Source organism: Pinus tabuliformis, chromosome 4_1, assembly GCF_031772625.1.
Source record: "Pinus tabuliformis cultivar Carrire ecotype Pingquan chromosome 4_1, CPIR1, whole genome shotgun sequence".
NCBI lineage: Eukaryota > Viridiplantae > Streptophyta > Pinopsida > Pinales > Pinaceae > Pinus > Pinus tabuliformis.
Window position 1 is genome coordinate 272,735,976 of NC_142303.1, and position 20,841 is coordinate 272,756,816.

Consider the following 20,841-nt stretch of genomic DNA (forward strand, 5'->3'; position numbering starts at 1 on the left):
GTTTCAACGAGAAAAGTATAAGGAGGAAGCTTGGGGTTCATTTAGAAACACACTGAGAGAACGAATTGATCTAGAATTCGAAATTTCTGGGGCTTGGAAGTTGAGAAATTCGAACTAAGTGATCATTCTGTAGCTGAGGTGCAGGGATAGTTTGGGAATACTGGGCAGAGAAGTAGAGAGCCAACAGTGGAGGTAGCACAGCACCTAGAGGGACTGACGCTAGGCCAGTCTGGGGCCACGCAGGCTTGACGTAGAGCCAGAAGGGTCAACGCAGAAGTGAGGTTGCCCTCACGCAGAAATCTGGAACTGTTGGGGAGCTGCCATAACAACCGGGAGTAGAAGCTCCAAGAAGAAGATGAGACAGCACAACGCTGACGCAAAACCTCTAAGGCTGACGCAGAGCCTATGCAGGGCCAACGCAGAGATAGCAGGGGGTTTACCAATTCTGCTGCCGGATCAGCGAGAAACTGCCGAGTGAAGTGAGGTAATCTCACTCAGTTTCTGCCATTATATTTTTCTCTATAACTGGATTGCCGGGAGGGCATCCAACATTGTATTCAGAACTACTACTTAATAATATAAAACCCTCGGAGTTGCTGCACTGGTTTTCCCGCAATGGGTTTTTCTGGGGACTGTTTTGTCCAAAAATAACGGTGTCCTATGTATCTTGTTCTTTGCTCAGTTTCTTGTTTCATGTAATCAAATTAAATTGGTGCAAGCTGCAAAAATAAATTACTTTAGTATTTTTCAGAAAATAACTTGATAATGTATATTAAAATCAAGTAGGAGAAGTAAATTCAGTTTTGCTGCAGTAGGGGTTCCTGAGTATAGGAATTTTCACACCTAACTGGGTCATCTAGGCTCATATAGGATTGCAAGAAGAATCTTGAAGCTGAATTCGACATGAAGGATATGGGGTTGATGCATTATTTTCTAGGATTGGATATGCTACAGAAATTCTGAAAAGATTCAAAATGCAGGATTGTCGACCCATGGCTACTCCCATGATCACCAACTGGAAGAAAATAAATGCATCAAGAGACAAGTAGACCCCACCTTGTACAGGCAGCTCATTGGGTCGCTTATGTATCTGGTCAACACTAGGCCGGACATTTGCTTTGCTGTCAACACCCTTAGTTAGTTCATTGTGGAACCAAAAAGGGTGCATTGGGCAACAGCTAGACACATTCTTAGGTATGTGAGAGGAACAGTCGGATATGGGTTAAAATACCCTAGAGGGGAGGACGTTAGATTGAATGGGTTCACAAATGCAAATTGGGTAGGTAGTTTAGTAGACCGAAAAAGTACCTCAGGGTATTGCTTCAGTGTTGGATCAGGGATGATATCTTGGTGCAGCAGGAAGTAGAAATCGGTAGCTCTGAGCTCAACAGAACTAGAATATATGTCAGCTAGCACAACTACGTGCGAAGTTATATGGCTCAGAAAATTGCTTGTGAGCTTGTTCAGAAAAAGGATGGAAGTGACCATGGTTTATTGTGATAATCAGAGTTTATTAAACTCTATGAGAATCCAGTATTTCATGATCGGTCGAAACACATAGATATTAGATGTCACTTTATCAGAGACTGTGTTCAGCGTGGGATAGTGCAGCTACAGTATGTTCCCATAGGAGATCAGGTAGAATACATAAGCACAAAGGCTCTCGGAAGGGCTAAGTTCACTCAGTTCAGAGAGAATATGGATATGGTAGAGAATCCATTTCAGTAACAGCAACAGTTTGCAGTGCAGGGGCAGTTGGAAGTGGCAGTGCGAGCAGCAACACGGATGTAGAAATTCAGAGGGAGTTGCAACATGGATGTAGTGTTAACAGTGGCAAGGTCAAAAACAGTACAGATGCAACATTTGTGCAGTAGTTGATGGACAAAAGGTCAGACATCAGCAGCACAGAGGATGATGTTATGAAGTCAGAGTGATGCTTTAGTAGATTGCATTGCTAGAGCACATTCCTCGCTAAGAGGGAATGTTGATTTTTGGTAGCATCGGATGTACAGTCTCAAAATTTGCAGGGAGGCTTAAACACATGCATTCTCCAATACCCAGAAATCATTTTGGGAAATTCCACCCGGAGACAGTTTTATTAAAATAATTAATTATTTTTAATGGGACCCTAAGTATAAACTTAGGAAATTAAAATAATTAATATGTATTAATTTAAATTGTGGGTGAAACTCCTAGAAGAAGGCAGAGATCAACTCAATATGATCCTAGCCATTGATTAAGATCTAATCTCGGTCGTTGATTGATCAACGAGAAGATTATAAGAGGAGGCTTGATGGGCACTTGGAGAATACGCCAGAGGCAAATATTCAGTTCCCCAAGTAAGATCCATTTTCTCACTAGTCGAAGTTCGGCAAGAGAAAATCAAATCAGAGGGAGAGCTGCAGGTGAGAATGAGAGAGAGAACATCAACATCTGTTGGGAGGTACAAGGCAAGAAGACGTAGAGCAGGGAGAGGCAACATGAAAGTGTGACGCAGAAAGAGGCAACGCAGGTTGACGTTGGGATTGCATGAGCAGTCTGGCACTGGGCCAACGTGAGGAAAAGTGACGCAGGAAGATGCAGAGGGATTCCGAGTGCTAAGGAGCACTTCTCCTGGATTAGAGATTTGTCAAGACGCGTCTGTAAATTTTCTCACTTCTATTCTATTGGTTGTATATTGTACAAGAGATTTTTGCTGAAGAATAATAAAGAAACCTTCATCTGTTGCACCGGTTTTTCCGAGGACGATTGTCCAAAAATAACTGTCATTATGGTTATTCTTGTGTTTTTATTGCATTCGTTTTCAAAATTTTATTTGTGAAGACTGCAGTAGAATTTATTTTGACATTCACCGTAAGAACACTGTGAATAACTTATTTCTAAGTTAATAAGTAGAAGAAATAATATTATCATTGCAGTAGGATTTCTATTTTGAAATTTTCACATGAATAGCATAGTCGGAGGCGTCTGTCTCAATCTCAAGTGGTTGTCGCAGGTCTGGTAATGTGAGCACAGGTGCAGAGCAAAGGCGATGCTTCAACTCAGAAAACACCTTCTGTTAGGTTTCAGACCAAAGAAACTTTGCTTTCACTTTGCCCTTGGTGACTTGACTTAAAGGCCAAGTGATATGAGACAACCCTAATACGAACCTGTGGTATAAATTGGCAAGACCTAGAAAGCTGTGGAGCTCTGTTAGAGTGGTTAGGGCTGGCCAATCCCGAATGACTTGTATCTTGGTTGGGTCCACATGCACACCCTGCTCATCAATGATGTACCCTAGATATTGAACCTGGGTCATGCCAAAAGTGCATTTCTCCAAATTGGCACACAACTTGTGTTGTCACAGGGTTTGAAGGACCTGTCGAATATGGTGGAGGTGCTCTTCCCAACTCTGGCTGAAGATCAAGATGTCATCTAAATACACCACCACGAATGCATTGGTGAAGGGTCGCAAGATGTCATCCATCAATCTCATGAAGGTTGCAGGGGCATTCGTCAACTTGAAAGGCATGACCAACCATTTGAAAAGGCCCTCCTTGGATTTGAAGGCAGTCTTCCACACATCGGAGGGTTCGATAAGCATCTAGTGATAACCAGACTTCAAGTTATTCTTGCTGACATATTTGGCCCTCTTGAGCTGGTCCAGAAGCTCATCAATCTGTGGGATTGGTTACCTATTCCGGATAGTGATCTTGTTCAGCGCTCGACAGTCAATATTGAGTCTCTAGGCCCTGTCCTTCTTCTGTACCAATACAATCGAGCTCCAACAAGGTGATGAGCTTGGCCTGATGTGCCCTTTCTGCAACAACTCCTGAATCTGCCTCTTGATCTCATCGTTCTCCAAAAAAGAGTGTCGATAGATCGGTCCATTGGGTAGCGGCACACTCGGGGTCAAATCGATGGAGTGCTTGACCTGACAGTGCAAACGTACCCCTGTAAGTGAGGCAAAAATGTCCCTGTACTCCTCCACGACCTTCTCCATCTGTTGTTGCTGTGTGAAGGAGCCCTGTTTGGAAGTCATGGTCACAACCTTCTTCTTGCCCTAAGGGCGAATCACAAGGAAAATAAATTTCTTGGTCTGGGAAATGATCTTACTGCATTGCTTTGCAGTGATCAAAGAGATGGCAGTAAGCGGGGCTACCTCCAGTATCCTGTACAACTTATTGCCCAAAGTAATAATCACAGAGCGAGGTCTAGACTCATATACATCATGCTGCTTCCACAAGTATGGTTTTCCTAATAATACATCACAAACTTCAAGAGGAGCAACATCAAACAATATCTCATTCGTGAAGGGCTTGATGCTGTAGGGAAGACGACACTGCTGGCTGACGCGAAGATCTCGTCCTTCATGAAGCCACTCGATGGTGTACAACTGCGGATGTGTTGTCGTCGGTAGGCCCAACCGCTTCACGACCTCTGTTGAAATGAGGTTCTTTTGGCTCCCGTTGTCGACAATGAACTACAGCGGAGAAACTTTCACCCATATTTGTGAGCGGAAGAGGCGTTCCCCCTCCTCTGGGTCTTTAGGCTCATTCTTTTGGATCTTGGTGGTGGCCACTGTGGCATTGGGCTCCGCATTAATGATCTGCTTCCATTTGTCATTCCCCTTGTCTGATTCTGACTCAAAGTCGGAACATGCATTTGATTTGGAAGCCTTCGGCTCAGCCATCAGTCACTGCTTGGCCCAACACTCACTTGTGTTGTGAGTGGAGCTCTTATGGAACTCACACCATTTTTCCGTGTCCTTCTTTGTCTTCGTGGTGTTGTTCTTTGCTTGCGGCTTCGGCGGGTTGTCCTGGGTCGCCCCGCCTTGGCTTTGGCCTTTGGTCTGTGGTTTGGGGGCGCCTTTTTCTTGCTTCGAATTCGCAGATCCAAAGTCTCACTTCTTCTGTTTGAACTTCTGCTCAATCTTAACAACGTATCGGTATGCCGTGCCGGGTGAGGAGATGTCCAGGAACTTCATCTAGTCCTGGATGTACTTGTGTAGATAGTCGCGGTACTTGAGTATCAAATGTCGCTCAGAATTCTTGATACCCAACTTCGTGGGAAGGGTATGGAAAACATTTTTGAACTCCGACACATCTTGGTCCCTTCCCTGTTGTAGCATGGTCCACTTTATGTATTTATCTTCATAGCTCCCGATTGTTGATTTGGGGTAGCATCGGATGTGCTCTAGCCATGAAAATTGGTGGAGAGGCTAAAGCACATGAGATTTCCAAAACCCAGAAATGGTTTGGGCAGATTCTACCCAGTTTAGGAGATATTAAAATAATTAATATTTTTATTTTAATGGAGTTCCTAAGTCTAAACTTAGGAAAAATAAAATATTTATGGGTATTCATATAAAACTGGGTTAGAAGGTTCTAAATGACATGGATCAAGCCAAATCTAATCTTAGTCGTTGATTAGAGATGTAATTCCCAGCCATTGAAGGACCAACAGGAAAAGTATAAGAGGCTTGATGGTTAGCTGGAGAATACACCAGAGTGATTAGTCATTTGATTTTTTAGAGCGGGGTTTACTAAGAAAAGTCGAATCAGTGATCAGTTTGCAGCGAGGGGCAGTGAGTACTAGACAGAGAGGCAAAGATAGTGTTGAGAGACTAGCGCAGAAGCAGAGAGAGGTAGACGCTGAGCCAGAGGGAGCCACGCAGAGCTAGAAGGGACTGCGCAGAGGCTAGAAGGGCCTGCGTCATCCACGCAAAGGGCAGCAGGAGTGACACTGAGGGCTGTAGAGGCTGCATGGTGCCTCAGAGCGCTGATGCAGAGGGTTTTGGGCTGATGCTCAGGCTAGGTGGGCTGACGCTGAGCTTCAGAGGTTGCTGGAGAGGGTTTCATGGGGCAAATTTTCTAAATATTTGCTTCCGAATAGAGAGGTATTACTGCCAGATTATTTTCTCTGTCGGGTGAGCCAGTTAGCACCTAGTTGTACTCAAGGATAGACTGCATAATAAAATAACCCTCAGAATTGTTGCACTGGTTTTCCCAAGTTGGGTTTTTCCAGGGACGAGTTGTCCAAAACTAAGGGTGTCACTTGTGTGTTTGCTATTTATTTTAGCTATTGAACTGTAGATGGTTGCAACTGTATTGTGTTTATTTCGATATTTATATATTTAAATAACTTGTTCGTAATTAAGCAAAAGAAATAAACCAAAGAATACAGACAAAATTTCTAACAGTTAATACTTAGAAATTTCAACATGGTATCATGTTAAAATTGGCAACCAGGGCAAAACTTCATGTGGGTCATCTTATTCATGGCTGATAATATTTTTATTAGATTCCTCTCGTCGAGAGGTGTAGGATTGATATAAAGATCATCCGATTCCGATAATTATTCATGGAGATATGAATTTATTTTGATTATGGAATTATTATCAAGTCGACCTACAACTCATGTAGGCTCAGAAGCCCCACAGTCGCACCTATTCACCCACCAACGTTGTGTATAAATATAAGAAGACTTTTCCTCATTTGGACTCACTCATCTCATCACATCTCTCTCTCTCTCTACTGCGCAGATATGAGTCTCTTCTCTACTGCGCTGAAATGGGTCTCTCTCTCTCACACATGTGAAGCCGGAAGCTGTTGAATTTGAAGCTACAATTGCAGAAATAAAGATTGACTTGCGTGGCCTAGAAGATCTCCTCTTTGGAACTGCGCTGTAGGTTCATCTGAACCTCCTCTGAAAGCCGCAACTTTTGGTGGTGGAATGAAGTCAATCCGATGAACGGTTTGCAAGATATCGACTGCCCTAGTTTGAAGCCGGAAACTGCTGAAACTGAAGCTGCAACTGCAGAAATAAAGATTGACTTGTGTGGCCTAGAATATCTCCTCTTTGGAACTGCGCTGTAGGTTCATCTGAACCTCCTCTGAAAGCCGCAACTTTTGGTGGTGGAATGAAGTCAATCCGATGAACGGTTTGTAAGATATCGACTGCCCTAGTTTGAAGCCGGAAACTGCTGAAACTGAAGCTGCAACTGCAGAAGTAAAGATTGACTTGCGTGGCCTAGAAGATCTCCTCATCTGAACTGTGCTGTAGGTTCATCTGAACCTCCTCTGGAAGCCGAAACTTTTGGTGGTGGAATGAAGTCAATCCGACTGTCGGTTTGTGAGATATGGTCTGCCCTAGTTTTGATGCTACTGATCTAGGGTTTGCTACTGCTGATATGAATCAGATTTATTGTACTATTTTTCTCTGCTGAATTATTGAAGATAAAAGAAGATTTGATCAAAGGGTTTCCCCACACATTGTGGGGTTTGTCCCTGGCTAGCCGCCACATCTTGTGTCTCTTGTCTTGGCTTGTTTTCTGTCGATCATTTAATGTTCTATCTGCACTTTACTTTATGTACATGTGATTGCTAATCGGTGGAATATAATAAGAAAAAGAAGTAAACTGTTATAAGCATAGAACATACCATAACTTAACATATCAAAGCGTGGTTGTAGATCACAGGAGAGCTGAAGGCACCAACTGACGTAGAGCATTTGCAGCAAAAATAGATGTCCCGAGTGACAGAAGTTGTTCCTAGTAGAAAGCGGCTTTAAAGGGTTGATGCGGAGGACTATGTCATTAGTTCGGGCCAGAGAGAGGTCAGTGCAGAGGCTGGGGAGGGCATAAAATGGCTAACGAAGAGCCACGCAGAGACCAAGAGGGTTGACGTAGTTGACTAGGGGAGAATTTCAACCAGTGCTAGGATTGCACAGAGCCTAGAGGCTCACTCCTTCAGATGCTGGGGCATAGGAAGCTGTAGGCAAATTGCCGGGAGTGAAGTTGGTGGGGTGTTGTTGCTGCCGAGCCAGAGCAATACCTAATGGGAAAAACAAAGGTAGAGGGAGTCACTACCAGTGGATTTCTAGCCAAGAAATCCAGATCAGCGTTGCAGGTGCATAGGAGATTGGAGAGGTGCAACTCGACGGTTGGTAGGCGGATTTCCAGAGGGAAATCAAGACTCAGAGGGAGTCTAGCAGAGAACTCCCAGACGAGAAGTAGCGACTCAGAGGGAGTCAAAGAGAGATCTTCTAGAGGGAAGTAGAGACTTGGAGGAGTCGAAAGGAAGAGTAGAGAGATGGCCATGATGGACTGTGGGATCAGGACAGGCTAGACGGGGCGTCCAACTTTGTGGTCTGGAAGGCTAGGATCATGTCCATTCTAGATAGACATCGCATTAAGGCCTTCACCTTGAGAACAGTGGCTATCCTAGTTGACCCAGTTGACAATGAAAAGTACGAGGAGGCAATGGCCAGGGCGAAATGCATCATCCTTGATGGGATCAAGGATCATGTGGTCCAACATATTGCCGAGAAGGAGACGACAAAGGAAATGTGGGATGCCTTGAAGAAGTTGTAACAACATACTTCTGCGCAGAGGAAGATGTTACTTGAGAATCAACTGCGGTCATACCAGATGCAGTTGGGGGAGCAGATAGATCACTTCCTCGGTAGATTGAAGGAGATCCGGGACCAATTGACTTCCATAGGAGCCATGTCGGATCAGGAGATGATGGTGAGGACCACCCTAAATGCAGTCTCCGAGGAGTGGGAGACATTTGTCGAGAGCATTCTGGGCAGGGTAAATCTTCCAGATTGGGAAGAATTGTGGGCAGCTCTTTGTCAAGAAGAGATCAGACAGCTGTCCAACACGGGAAGTAGCAGCAAAGGAGTCCGAATCAAGAAGGAGGAAGAGGATGCAGCTCTGGCATCTACAGGGAAACAGGAGGAGGAAGAAAAAGAACCTCTCCAAGGTTAAGTGCTTCAACTGTAGGGAACTAGGTCATTATGCGAACCAGTGTCCGAGAAAGAAGACTAAGGGAGAGGCGTTTGACTCCAAGGCAGTGCCAACGAAGGCGGAAAAGGAGGTAGAGGAGGATGACGATTGTGCCATGAGTGCTCATGTACCTCTAGAGAAGAGGTGGGGAGACATCGAGCTGTAGTCAGGAGGACTACAGGTGATGAGGGGCAGGATCCTTGAGGTACCCAAACTCTTGGATCATACCTTGCTACGAGAGCCTCGAAGAGAGAGTAGCAGGACTGGCGGATGTCAGTAGAAACGGATGCGGATGAAGCGACAAAGAGTGCTACAGTGCAGTAGTCCCGGGCAACGCAGAGCTAGCAGGCTGCAACAGTGTGAGAGGCACAGAGGAGGTTGCAACAGTGCAGGATGGCACAGAGAGGTTTGCAGCGGTGTGAGAGGCAGGGAGTTGTTGCAGCAACGCAGAGGCAGTAGAGGGAGCATGTGATAGCGACAGAGAGAGCTTTAGCATCAGGAGTGTTTCTAGCTTCACAGGGATGTCAATAGTTGGGTGGATCGGTTACTTCTCAGTAACTGAGTTGCAGTGCAATCGCAGTTAGCAGTAGCGTGATGCAACATTATGAGAGGGGGTTGTAGTGCAGATGCAGTGTTGGGAGAAAGGACCAGCGACAACACGGATGTAAAGGGAGCAGTGGCAGGGCCACGGGCAGCAGTGGCAGTGGCAGGGCCACGGGCAGCAGTACAGGATGCAATAGTACAGGATGTAGCAGCGTAGAGGATGTTAGGCGGGGAGACCTAGCATCAACACAGGTACCGATGTCGTATAATCAGGGTGATGCTCAGTGTGGAGTATTACTGAAGCACAATCCTCGCTAAGAGGGAGTGTTGATTTGAGGTAGCATTGGATGTACTCTAGCCATGAAAATTGGTAGAGAGGCTAAAGCATATGAGATCTCCAAGACCCAGAAATGGTTTGGGTAGATTCTAACCAGTTTAGGAGATATTAAAATAATTAATATTTTTAATGGAGTTCCTAAGTCTAAACTTGGGAAAAATAAAATATTAATGGGTATTAATATAAAATTAGGTTAGAAGGTTCTAAATGACATGGATCAAGCCAAATCTAATCTTAGCCGTTGATTAGAGATGTAATCTCGACCATTAAAAGACCAACAGGAAAAGTATAAGAGGAAGCTTGAAGGTCAGTTGGAGAATACACCAGAGTGATCAGTCATTCAATTTTCTAGAGCGGGGTTCGCTAAGAAAAGTCGAATCAATGATCAAATTGCAGCGAGGGACAGTGAGTACTAGACAAAGAGGCAAAGATAGTGCTGAGAGACTAGCGCAAAAGTAGAGAGAGGCAGACGTTGAGCCAGAGGGAGCCACACAGAGCTAGAAGGGACTGCGTAGACGCAAGAAGGGCCTGCGTCATCCACACATAGGGTAGCAGGAATGATGCAGAGGTCCATAGAGGCTGCGCAATGCCTCAGAGGGCTGACATTGAGGCCAGGTGGGCTGACGCTGAGCTTCAGAGGTTGCTGGAGAGGGTTTTGTGGGGCAGATTTTCTAAATATCTGCTTCTGAATAGAGAGGTATTACTGCCGGATTATTTTCTTTGTCGGGGGAGCCAGTTTGGCACCCAGTTGTACTCAAGGATACACTGAATAATAAAATAACCCTCTGTTGCACCAATTTTCCCAAGTTGGGTTTTTTTAGGGACAAGTTGTCCAAAAATAACGGTGTCACTTGTGTGTTTGCTATTTCTTTCAGTGGTTGATCTGTAGATGGTTGAGACTGTATTGTGTTTATTTCGATATTTATATGTTCAAATAAGTTGTTCGTAATTAACAAGTACGAGAAATAAACTAGACAATACAGATAAAATTTCTAACGGTTAATATTTAGAAATTTCAACACCGACAGGGTAATATTGTTCCTTGATGGTGTCTCGGAAAGAATCCCAAGTGGGTGTGGCTAAAAACAGTGAGGATTCCCTCTCATCCTTTTGTTCACAATAGGTTTCCCACCAGTCCTTGATGTGTGGGGTGGCTTTGAGAAGTGAAAAAGTAATCTTTTCCCGATTGGAAAAGTCATGAACTGAAAAATATCCTTCCAACAGATTCAACCATTTATCTACGACGTTTGCATCTATCTGGCCCTCAAATATGGGAATATCGAAGTTAACTTGTACCTTAAAAGGAGTGGCGCCTCCAGAGTGGTTGTTGGATGAAGATGTGTCACCTGTGGGTAGCCGTCGAAGGATCTAGGCAAAGTTATCCATCATCGCATTCCTCTGTCGCTCGAGGGCTTCCTCGAGCAATATTTTGAAAGGATCTCCTGCCCCCTCGTCTTTCTTTTCTTCTGCCATGGGAGGCCATCGGGGTTTGCGAGGTTAGTCTTGCAAAGGTTCAACCAGATCGAACCCTAACTCCTTATACCCTGACCTCGTTAGGGACATGCAAAGAAAAACAGAGAAAGAATAGACCGCTTTGATACCACTAATCTGAACTTAAATAGGAACGCAACAAATTACACATATAACCATAATACAGAAATGCAATAAAAATAACACTTCATTTCATTAATATCAGAATACTAAAATATGCTTACAAACAGAATGGAAATAAACTAGCTTGGGCGATGGTAGCTTATCTCTGAGAAGAGATGTGGTAGCTACATGCCTTTGAAAGGCCGAAAGACCTATTTATTATTGAGAAACAATGGAAAACCCTAAACATCCGAAAACCTAACCCTAGGAGATGAAGCGCCAAAACTGTGGGCCCCATTTGGGTAAACTGGTACACCAAATTCCCAAGGTCATAACTTTGCAATACAATCTCCGTTTGGCTATCATAATACCTCGTTTTGAAGTTCTCGAAGAGGAGGCCAAAAACAAACTAACAATTTGATTTGGGGTGTTTTTGGTCTCTCCGTTTTCCCCAAAAACAAACTAACAAATTGATTTGGGGTGTTTTCGGTCTCTCCGTTTTCCCTAAAAACATTGTTTAGGGCCTCAAAACGGCTCTGAAAGTTCAAGACTCAAAAAACTGCCAAAAATAGTAAATTGTGCTACAACTAAGGAAACTAAAAAATTGCCAAAAATAGTAAATTGTGTTACAACTAAGGAAATCGAAAAACTGAAAGAGACAATGTTGGGGGTCCAAGTGGAATAGGCGGTGGGCCACCAATATCCACCTGGATCAATAAATGCTTGAAGTAAAGTTACCCCACTCCCTCGGTAGTGCATTTAGTACTACTATAGTCGTTTCTCTATTAGACATGACTTCTCCCAGATCTTGAAGTTGATCCTTGATTTTAGATATCCTCATAAAGTATGAGGCTATTCCTTCTTCTTTCGACATCTTTAGCTTGTAGAGTTCTTGCCTTAATGAGATGACTTCTCTTGCAATGCTTACGGAATACAACTCTACCGGTTTGTCATAAATTTCTTTTGAAATTTCGAGTTTTGATACATATGAAATGAGGGGATCCTTGATGGATTCTATGATAATCCTTTGAGCCCTCACTTCCCCTTTCGTAAATTTCCTAAGTGCTTGAGCATATTCGTTCGCTGGTTTGGTGATAGATCCTTTGACATGTTCCATAGCCTCATTTTTAATGAGATTCAGATCTATCCGCTTCTTGCATGCAAGATAGTTTGAAGCCCCAACCAATTTGTTGCTTTCCTTGCAAAAAGACATTTTGACAAATTCAGACATAAATATACTTGTGAAGATGCTTCTTCCACTCGTTGCCTTGAATTTGATGATAATATAGATGATAGAGAGCTTCTCCTTGATGAAGATAGATCTCTTCAAGAATGATCCTTGACCCCACAAGGAGGGAGATCACTTTAGATCCTTTGATGGTGTTGTCCTTGTTGATGATGATCAATGATGACTTCTTGATGCTTCTTGGATGATCTTCTTCAAGGATGAAATCCTTGCTTTAATGAGAGGAAATTGCCTTAGAACCTTTTGAAGATGATGGCAACGTCCTTTACTTCCCTTAAATGAATAAACTTCAAGCTACCTTGATTTGTAGATCTCTTCAACTTAATGAGGGTCTTTGTGGTCTTTTGATGATCACTGGAGGTTCCCAAGACTTCCTTTTGATGTAGACCTTTTCTTCGATCTAGGGTTTTGTCACTTCCTTGTAGATCTTGACTTTGCTGATGATATTCTTGGATTTGCTTTGATGTCTTTCTTGAGATTTGATCCTTGAGTGTCCCTTGATAAGATGCCCTTCCTTGACTTTGTCACCTTAGCTCTGATTCCATGTTGAGAAATCTAGGGCATAACAATAAGGTGATTTCTCTTCTGTTGATAATTGCTTGTGAATGCTTTTTACTTCTTTAGATTAAGATCTTCTCTTTCATTGGATTATTATAGTGTTCTTCTTCATCAAATAACTACTAATTCATAAACAACATAGAGACAAGAGACATAGAATATAGGCTATCATCCAGGGCCAAAACCTCTCCCACTTGAGAGGAAAACCCAAACAATTTCTTCTTCTTATAGACACTTCAACTAACGAATACCAAGACCAAGACCCTTGACCTATTTTCCACTCCAAGAGCAAGACACACAACTTCCTTGATGAGATCCTTCTTGCTTGAGTCAAGAGTAGTCCAACCTTTACTTCTTCATCCTTCTCGACTATCCTCCAGAATTCGACTTCCTTTTTCTTTGCTTCAGACCTGCAACCTCTTCGGCCCTAATTCAAAGACCCTTAGCACATGAGTTTGGCCAACTTTGACCCTTGATTATCCTTGCTCTTGGTGGATGTTGCTTCCTTGACAACTCGGCTAGAGATACTCCTTAGTCTTCTCCTTGACTTGACCTTCAAATGGAACTGTAGTACTTCGGCTTCTTCTGCAATAGACAATGTATACACTTCGCACGTGTGGAGTGATTCAGCCCAAAAGAGACCCAAAAACAATGTTAAAGACTTCACTCTTCCTTTCCTCCTCTTCGCTAGTTATGAGGCTCCTTTTCGCACCTTTTATTGCAGACTTCTTCTTGACTGAAATTCTGTCTCTAAATGAGGACGAGTTTCCCTATTTATAGTGGTCTTCCCATCAAATAAGCTGACTTGAGCTGTGTGTAAGCCGACATGTCCTTTGGTGTAGATCCATTACTCCATCTTGAAGCCGACTTGAAGGAGATGCTTTAGATTGGTCTTGGACGACCTTTTTATTCTTTTAATGACATACAAATATGTAACATGCCCAAGAAGGGTCCTTCATACATGACATTGACTCAATTTGACTTTATGATTTGATGACAAAACCTAAAGGCTCGCAATGGGAACTTTAACTAAAAATAGAATTCCTTGATCATGAAACCCATGATTCAAGTATTACAAAAGTAATTTTATTTTCTTCTTTATATCAATTACATAAAAGCACAATTATACATGTCATTATGAAGACCGAACCTAGTTACACTTTTCAACAATAGTGTGTTTATTTCGATGTTGTTGTAGCAATAAACTGAATAATTAATTTATCAGTTAGAAGAAATAATACCAGTTGCTGCAATAGGATTCCAGTTTCTAAAATTTTCACATGGTATCAGAGCGTAAGTGATCAGCCATAAGATCAGTAGCAAAAGAAAGAATTTCTGAGCAGGAGGCCGAAATTCTTGAGGCAACGCAGTTCATTGCCAGGCAAGCCAAGTTGCTTGGGGAAGTTTGATTTTTCAGTGCAAGAGGCAAAAAAATTCGAATTTCCCAGATCAGTGCTTCCAGTAGGCAAAGGGAGCAACAACAAATCAGTTTTTCGTTGAGCATATTCCTGGTTGGATGCAAAGGGTTTTGCAGCAGGTTACAAAAGCAGAATCCACGTCGGGTGGAAGAGAAAAGCACACAAAGTGTGAAAATTTCATCTATTGCAATAATTGAAAAATATTCTTCTAACTGTCAAATAGATTATGTAGTTTATTTGCTACGACAAATATCGAATAAGTTTACTACTGCAATTTTCACAATAAATTACTGCGGAAAATAAAATGCTGGAAATAGAGAAATTCTAGCACACACATAGAAAACATTAACACAGTTATTTTTGGACAATTGTCCTCGGAAAAACCCAATGTGGGAAAACCGGTGCAACAGATGAGGGTTTTCTTATTAATTTTCAGCAGCAAATCTGAGTACAAGAATTCTGGCAATCTAGATAGAGAAAAAATATTGAGAGAAATTTTATAAGAAATTTCTCACTCTCCACAGCAACTTCCTGACCAAGAGATGGACCCTCTGCCCATACGCTGGTGCCTCTGCGTCACTCTCTACGCAGTTCTCTCGTGGAATATGCTCTCCCTCACGCTGCCTCTTCCTGAATTCAGAAATCTGCCTTCCAAACTCCTGTTGCTACCCTCTCTCTCACATGCTACTCACCCTTTGGCTCTATCTCCTCTACTGAGTCACAGCCATTGAGAAAATTGATCTGCCTAGGAAACTGAGTAACTGCACTGTTGTGTTCTCCATCTACCCATCAACAACTTCTTATAATCTTTTGTTGGAGCACCAATGGCTAAGATTAAAACATAATCGATGGCCCAGATTATTTCCCTGTCGATCTGTGTGCGTTTCTAGGACATTCACACCATGACTTAATTAATTCTGATTAATTAATCATATTTGCTAAGTTTAGACGTAGGAAATATTAAAAACTGATTAATAAATCTAATTAACTCGTCTTTAGGTGGAATTTCTAGAAACAATTTCTGGGTATTGGAGAATACATGTATTCTAGCCTCCCCACCAAATCTCGTGGCTAGAACACATCCGATGCTACCAAAAATAACACTCCCTCTTTGCGAGGAATGTGTTCTAGCATTGCAACCTACTAAAGCAATACCCTGTCTTTGCACCACCTCTTGTCACGCTGCTGATGTCTGGCTACTGCTGCCCACCAACCACTGCGCAACCCTGATATACGCTGCATCTATGTTGCTGCTGAATCGCTGCCAACATTGCATCTGCACTGCAACTCCCTCTCACTTGCTGCTGCTGCAACTGCAACATCTACAACTACAACATCTGCAATTGAGAACCATCTAAGGTACCCGGTATCTTCTACTGAAATAGGTTCACCACCATACCCATCTGTTCCCCAAACTGGAGAACTTAGCTCTCCTTAGAGCCTTCGTGAGTATGTCTGCAACTGGACTGCCCCATGCTGTACACAGTGTCTGATGAAATGACATATGATATCTATGTGCTTTGACTTGTCATGAAACACTGGATTCTCAGAGTGTTTTATGCAACTTTGATTATCACAGTAGACATTGGTTGCTCCCATCCTTTGCCTGAACAAGCTCACGAGTAGCTTCCTAAGCTATATAGCTTCGCACATAGCTGTGTTGGCTACCATATATTCTGCTTCTGCTGAGCTCAGTGCTACTAACTTCTGCTTCCTGCTACACCAAGAAACCGTCCCTGATCCAACCCTGAAGCAGTATCCGGAAGTACTTTTTCTGTCCATTGAACTGCCTGCGCAATTCGCATCTATGAATCCACATAATCTGACATCATCTCCTCGAGTATATTTCAACCCATACCCAACTGTGCCGCGCACATACCTCAAAATGTGCCTTGTTGCTGCCCAATGTACCCTTTTCGGCTCAACCATGAACTAACTAAGGGTATTGACAGTGAAACAAATGTCTAGCCTAGTGTTGACCAGATACATGAGAGACCCAATGAGTTGTCTATAGAAGGTGGGGTCGACTTCCTTGTCCCCTGGTGCATATATGTTCTTCCAATTCATGATCATGGGCGTAGTCATGGGCCAACAATCCTGCATTTTGAACCTCTTCAGAATATCTGTAGCATATCTCCCTTGCCCAAGGAAGATTCCCCATTCTTTTGCCAAACTTCCAATCCTAGAAAATAGTGCATCAACACCATATCCTTCATGTCGAATTCTGCTGCAAGGTTCTTCTTGTAGTCTTTTGTGAAACTTGATGATCCTGTCAAAAAGCGATCATCCACATACAAAACTAGAAATGAGTGGCTCGTCCTCTACCATTAAATAGTAGAGGTTGGGATCTACATCACTCTTGACAAATCCCAACTGCCGCAATTAACTACCAATCCGACCATACCATGCCATGGGTGGCTGCTTGAGCCCATATAGGGCTTTCTTCAACCTGCACACATGAGTGCGCTTCTCATGAGTTTCGAAGCCTTCAGGTTGTTCTATATACACCTCTTCTTCTATCACCCTGTTCAAGAATACTGTCTTGACGTCCATCTGGTGAATCTCCCATCCCATTTGAGCTACGAGGGATATAACAGATTTGATAGAGGTATATTTGGCGATTGGGGCGAAGGTCTCCTCGTAGTCTATTCCTTCTTTCTGTGCATACCCCTTTGCCACGAACGTAGCCTTGTACTTCTCTACATTGCCATCTGCAGTGTACTTGGTCTTGTAGATCCATATGGAACCTACACCAGATCTGTTTTCTGGCCTCGACACTACCTCCCAAACATCATTTGTCATGATAGAACTCTACTCTTCTACCATGGCATCCACCCACACCTGATGTTGTGCAGCTTCTTGAAAGCTAGAGGGTTCTGCAACCTGAACTACCAAAGCTTGATATCTATCAGGCTACTTGCACTGTCTCTTGTCTGTCCTAGAAGTTTCGATAAACTCCTCTACATTTCTCAATGTTTGAAAAACTTCCCTGCTCGCTCAACCACTGGTCTTGAGAGGTTCAATCAGTTCCTCCTCCTATTCTTGCTGCTCCGTTTGTTGAGAACTCCTCAGATCTCCTACCCCTGAGGAAATACTAGTACTAGTCACTGTACTTGATCCTTGTGACTGTCCTCCCATTGGTTCCACTAGCTGTCCCTATCACTGGACTAACGAAACTTCTGCTGATTGATTTTGATCACCTGCAGGCATCTCTCGAGATCTCCTAAAAGCTCTATCCTCCATGAACTTTACATCTCGTCTCACTACAATCTTCCTACTGCTAGGAATGTAGATCCAGTATGCCTTTGAGCTTTCACTATACTCGACGAGGAACCCCTTCTCTGTAGTCTTATCCAATTTATTGTATTTTTCATCTGGCACATGGCAGTAAGTTGCACTACCAAAAATCCTCAAGTGACTTACTTCAGGCTTCTTTCCTGTGAAGACTCCCTCTCAATGTTGCACGAAGTAGGAGCGAAGCGGAAGCGTTTTTTGGAAGCGGGGACGCCGAAGCGTCATTTTCCAAAAATCTAGGAAGCGAAGCGTCCGCGGAAGCGTCTGCTATATATATATATATATTTTATATTTTTTTGCATTTATACTCAAAACAAACATCCCAAATACCAAATTAATTGTAGAAGACATGAAAACATGCATATTTTTGCATAAATCAAGATAGATATAACATCCATTGTACATTAATGATCTAGAATCTAGATTCTTCTCCTCTTGTCTAGCCTTTGCCTCTACCTCGATTGTCTAGGGATATTAGTCAACATTGCCCAATTTTGATCAAACTACCTAATTCAAGACTTAAAATATGGTAGAAAAAGCTTAACATGTTTGATCGATGATTTTGACTTGATTGAAAGGTAATTTTTTGCTAAGGGCGTGCCGCGTGACAAAGGAGTTCAACAATTAACACCACCAACACCAGGGTACATATAGGGCTTGGTGCTCTTGATTAAATGCTAATCGCATACCTTCATACTTGATATAATCTAATGAAATGCCACAATCCCATTGATCCTGAATACCTGAAAACTGTTAAGTCTGCTGAATTTTGAATAGGATATGAAATTCTATTTTCTCCATATGAAGTCCAATGAGGCTGGAACCACTCTCAAACATTCTGAGTCATTTCATGGTAATGTTAAAAATTTAAGTAAAAGGATGAAAATGAAAAATAAAGGAGAATGTCACTTTTACTTTAAGAATTTAACATTACCATGAGGGAGCATCTGCTATATTTATATTTTTTTTTGCTTTCATTTGTCACCCTAACCCAAGGTGGACCCATCCCCAACAAGCAAACTCACCTAAAATTTAAAAAAAAATTGAAAAAAAAACGATTTTCTAAATGCTTTTCCGGAAGCTTTTCTGGAAGCGTACGGAAGCGTCTGGGAAGCGTCTGGGAAGCGTCGTACGAAGCGCGCTTCGGCGCTTCGGAAGCGCCAGTGCTTCCAAATTTCCAGGAAGCGTCTAAAAATTTCGAAAGCGCGCTTCCGGCCAAGCTTCCTAGGCGCTTCCGTACGGGACGCGCTTCGGGGCTTGGAACCGGGGGGAGGGGCGCTTCATGCAACACTGCTCCCTCTAGCGTTTTCTTCCCCAATGCTCTATGAGGAGTTCTGTTTTGAATGTACACTGTTGTGTTACATGCCTCTGCCCATAGAAATCTGGGTAGATCCTAATCATACAACATAGCCTTTGCAGCCCCAATTATTGTTCTGTTTTTCTGCTCCGCTACTCCATTTTGCTGAGGGTTATATGGAGCTGTCCATTCTCTTTTGACGCCTTCCTTCACATAGAAATCTGTGAAATCTTTATCAATGTATTCTCCACCATTGTCTGGGTGAAGCACCTTGATCTTCTTCCCCGTCGTGCTCGGGAATGCTGCCTTCGCGTACTTCCCAAGTACGCATCCTCTGCATACATCATCGTACTCCATACTGAGAACTAGAACTCATGTTATAGTTTCTCTGAGCATTTTGAATGCTCCATGGTGTAAATTTGTCATCCTTTTGTGCCACAATTTGTTTAACTCCTTTCCACTGCTACTGTCACTACCGATTAGTGCCATTGGAGAATCGAGCTGCATCCTATATAACTTGTTGCTTTGAGCTCCAATTTGTTTCACCTACATGAACATGATGAAGGAATAGTTGTCACACACAGTGAATATTCAGATTCTAAGGAACCGTCATTCGCTGCAATCTCATGTGACTAGAAAAACTTTGATGAAAATAGTAACTCTCCCAAACATCAAGAAAAACAAGCAACTGCAAAATACGTTCCACCACATCTTCGAAAGAAGAGAAACCAATCCCCAAGAAGGAACATTAAGCTTACTACACCACCAACAAACATGAGGAGGAGATTATGTCCTAAAACCCTAAAGCTCAAGGGACTCATAAGAGGCAGAAATGTCAATATACTTGTAGATTCTGGTAGTACTCACAATTGTATAAACATCGATCTTGGTAAACAACTTGATATTTGTATATGCCCAATCAAGGACTTGACCATGTTTGTTGCTACTGGCAAAAGTTAAAGGAAATAGGAGAATGTCATAAAGTTTCAATCCAAATACAAGAACTGGAGCTACAAACAGATCTATTTTCCCTACCACTCAAGTAAATGGATGTAGTTCTAGGTGCAGAATGGCTAATACAACTAGGAAGCTATACTACAAACCTTGAAGAGCAATTCATGGAGTTTAGCTGGCAAGGACGACATTATAAATTATACGGTGTTAACACTCTTAGCTTCAAGGAAGGTACAATTACTTGTGAAGACTACACCAATCAATGTAAAGATGCCACTCCATAGCAACACTGTTCAACTAGAGGAAACCCTTTTGATTATGCTTTGAGGACAAACCATCTCTAAAGGGGGTGACAATGTTATGAATAAAATATTCATAACAAACATCAATTAATTATTATTATTAAATAACAAGTATTAATAATAATAATTAATTAATTAGATTAATTAATGTCCCATTAATTATGAAGGGACATTGGTAAAAATATGTGACCCCTATCTTCGTGGCCAGTTAATGCCTATATAAGGCACACAGCCACGAAGAATTGTAATCACCATTAAATTTTTATTAATAATAACATTTTACATATGACAGATACAATCTGCATACTCATTTGCTCTTGCATACAGATTTACTTATATACCACTGTAGCACGAATTGAGGGATGGCAGCTGATTCAAGGCCCAGATGAGGACGGTCTCACCTTTAGAGACCAAGGAGGGTTAGTTGCGCCTAGACAGTCGTCAACGCTAGAGCAAAGATGGACACTTTTCACAGTTGGAGACCCATAGAGACAACTTTGTGGTGCCCCAACTGGATTTTGGGTCTGAG

The 20,841-nt window shown here is 42.5% G+C and overlaps 1 protein-coding gene across 2 annotated transcripts in view; it reads right to left on the reverse strand.

The window, feature by feature from the left end:
* LOC149175309 (uncharacterized) overlaps positions 1–20,841 on the reverse strand; it is a 485,878-nt gene that overhangs the window by 30,858 nt on the left and 434,179 nt on the right. The window lies entirely within an intron of this gene.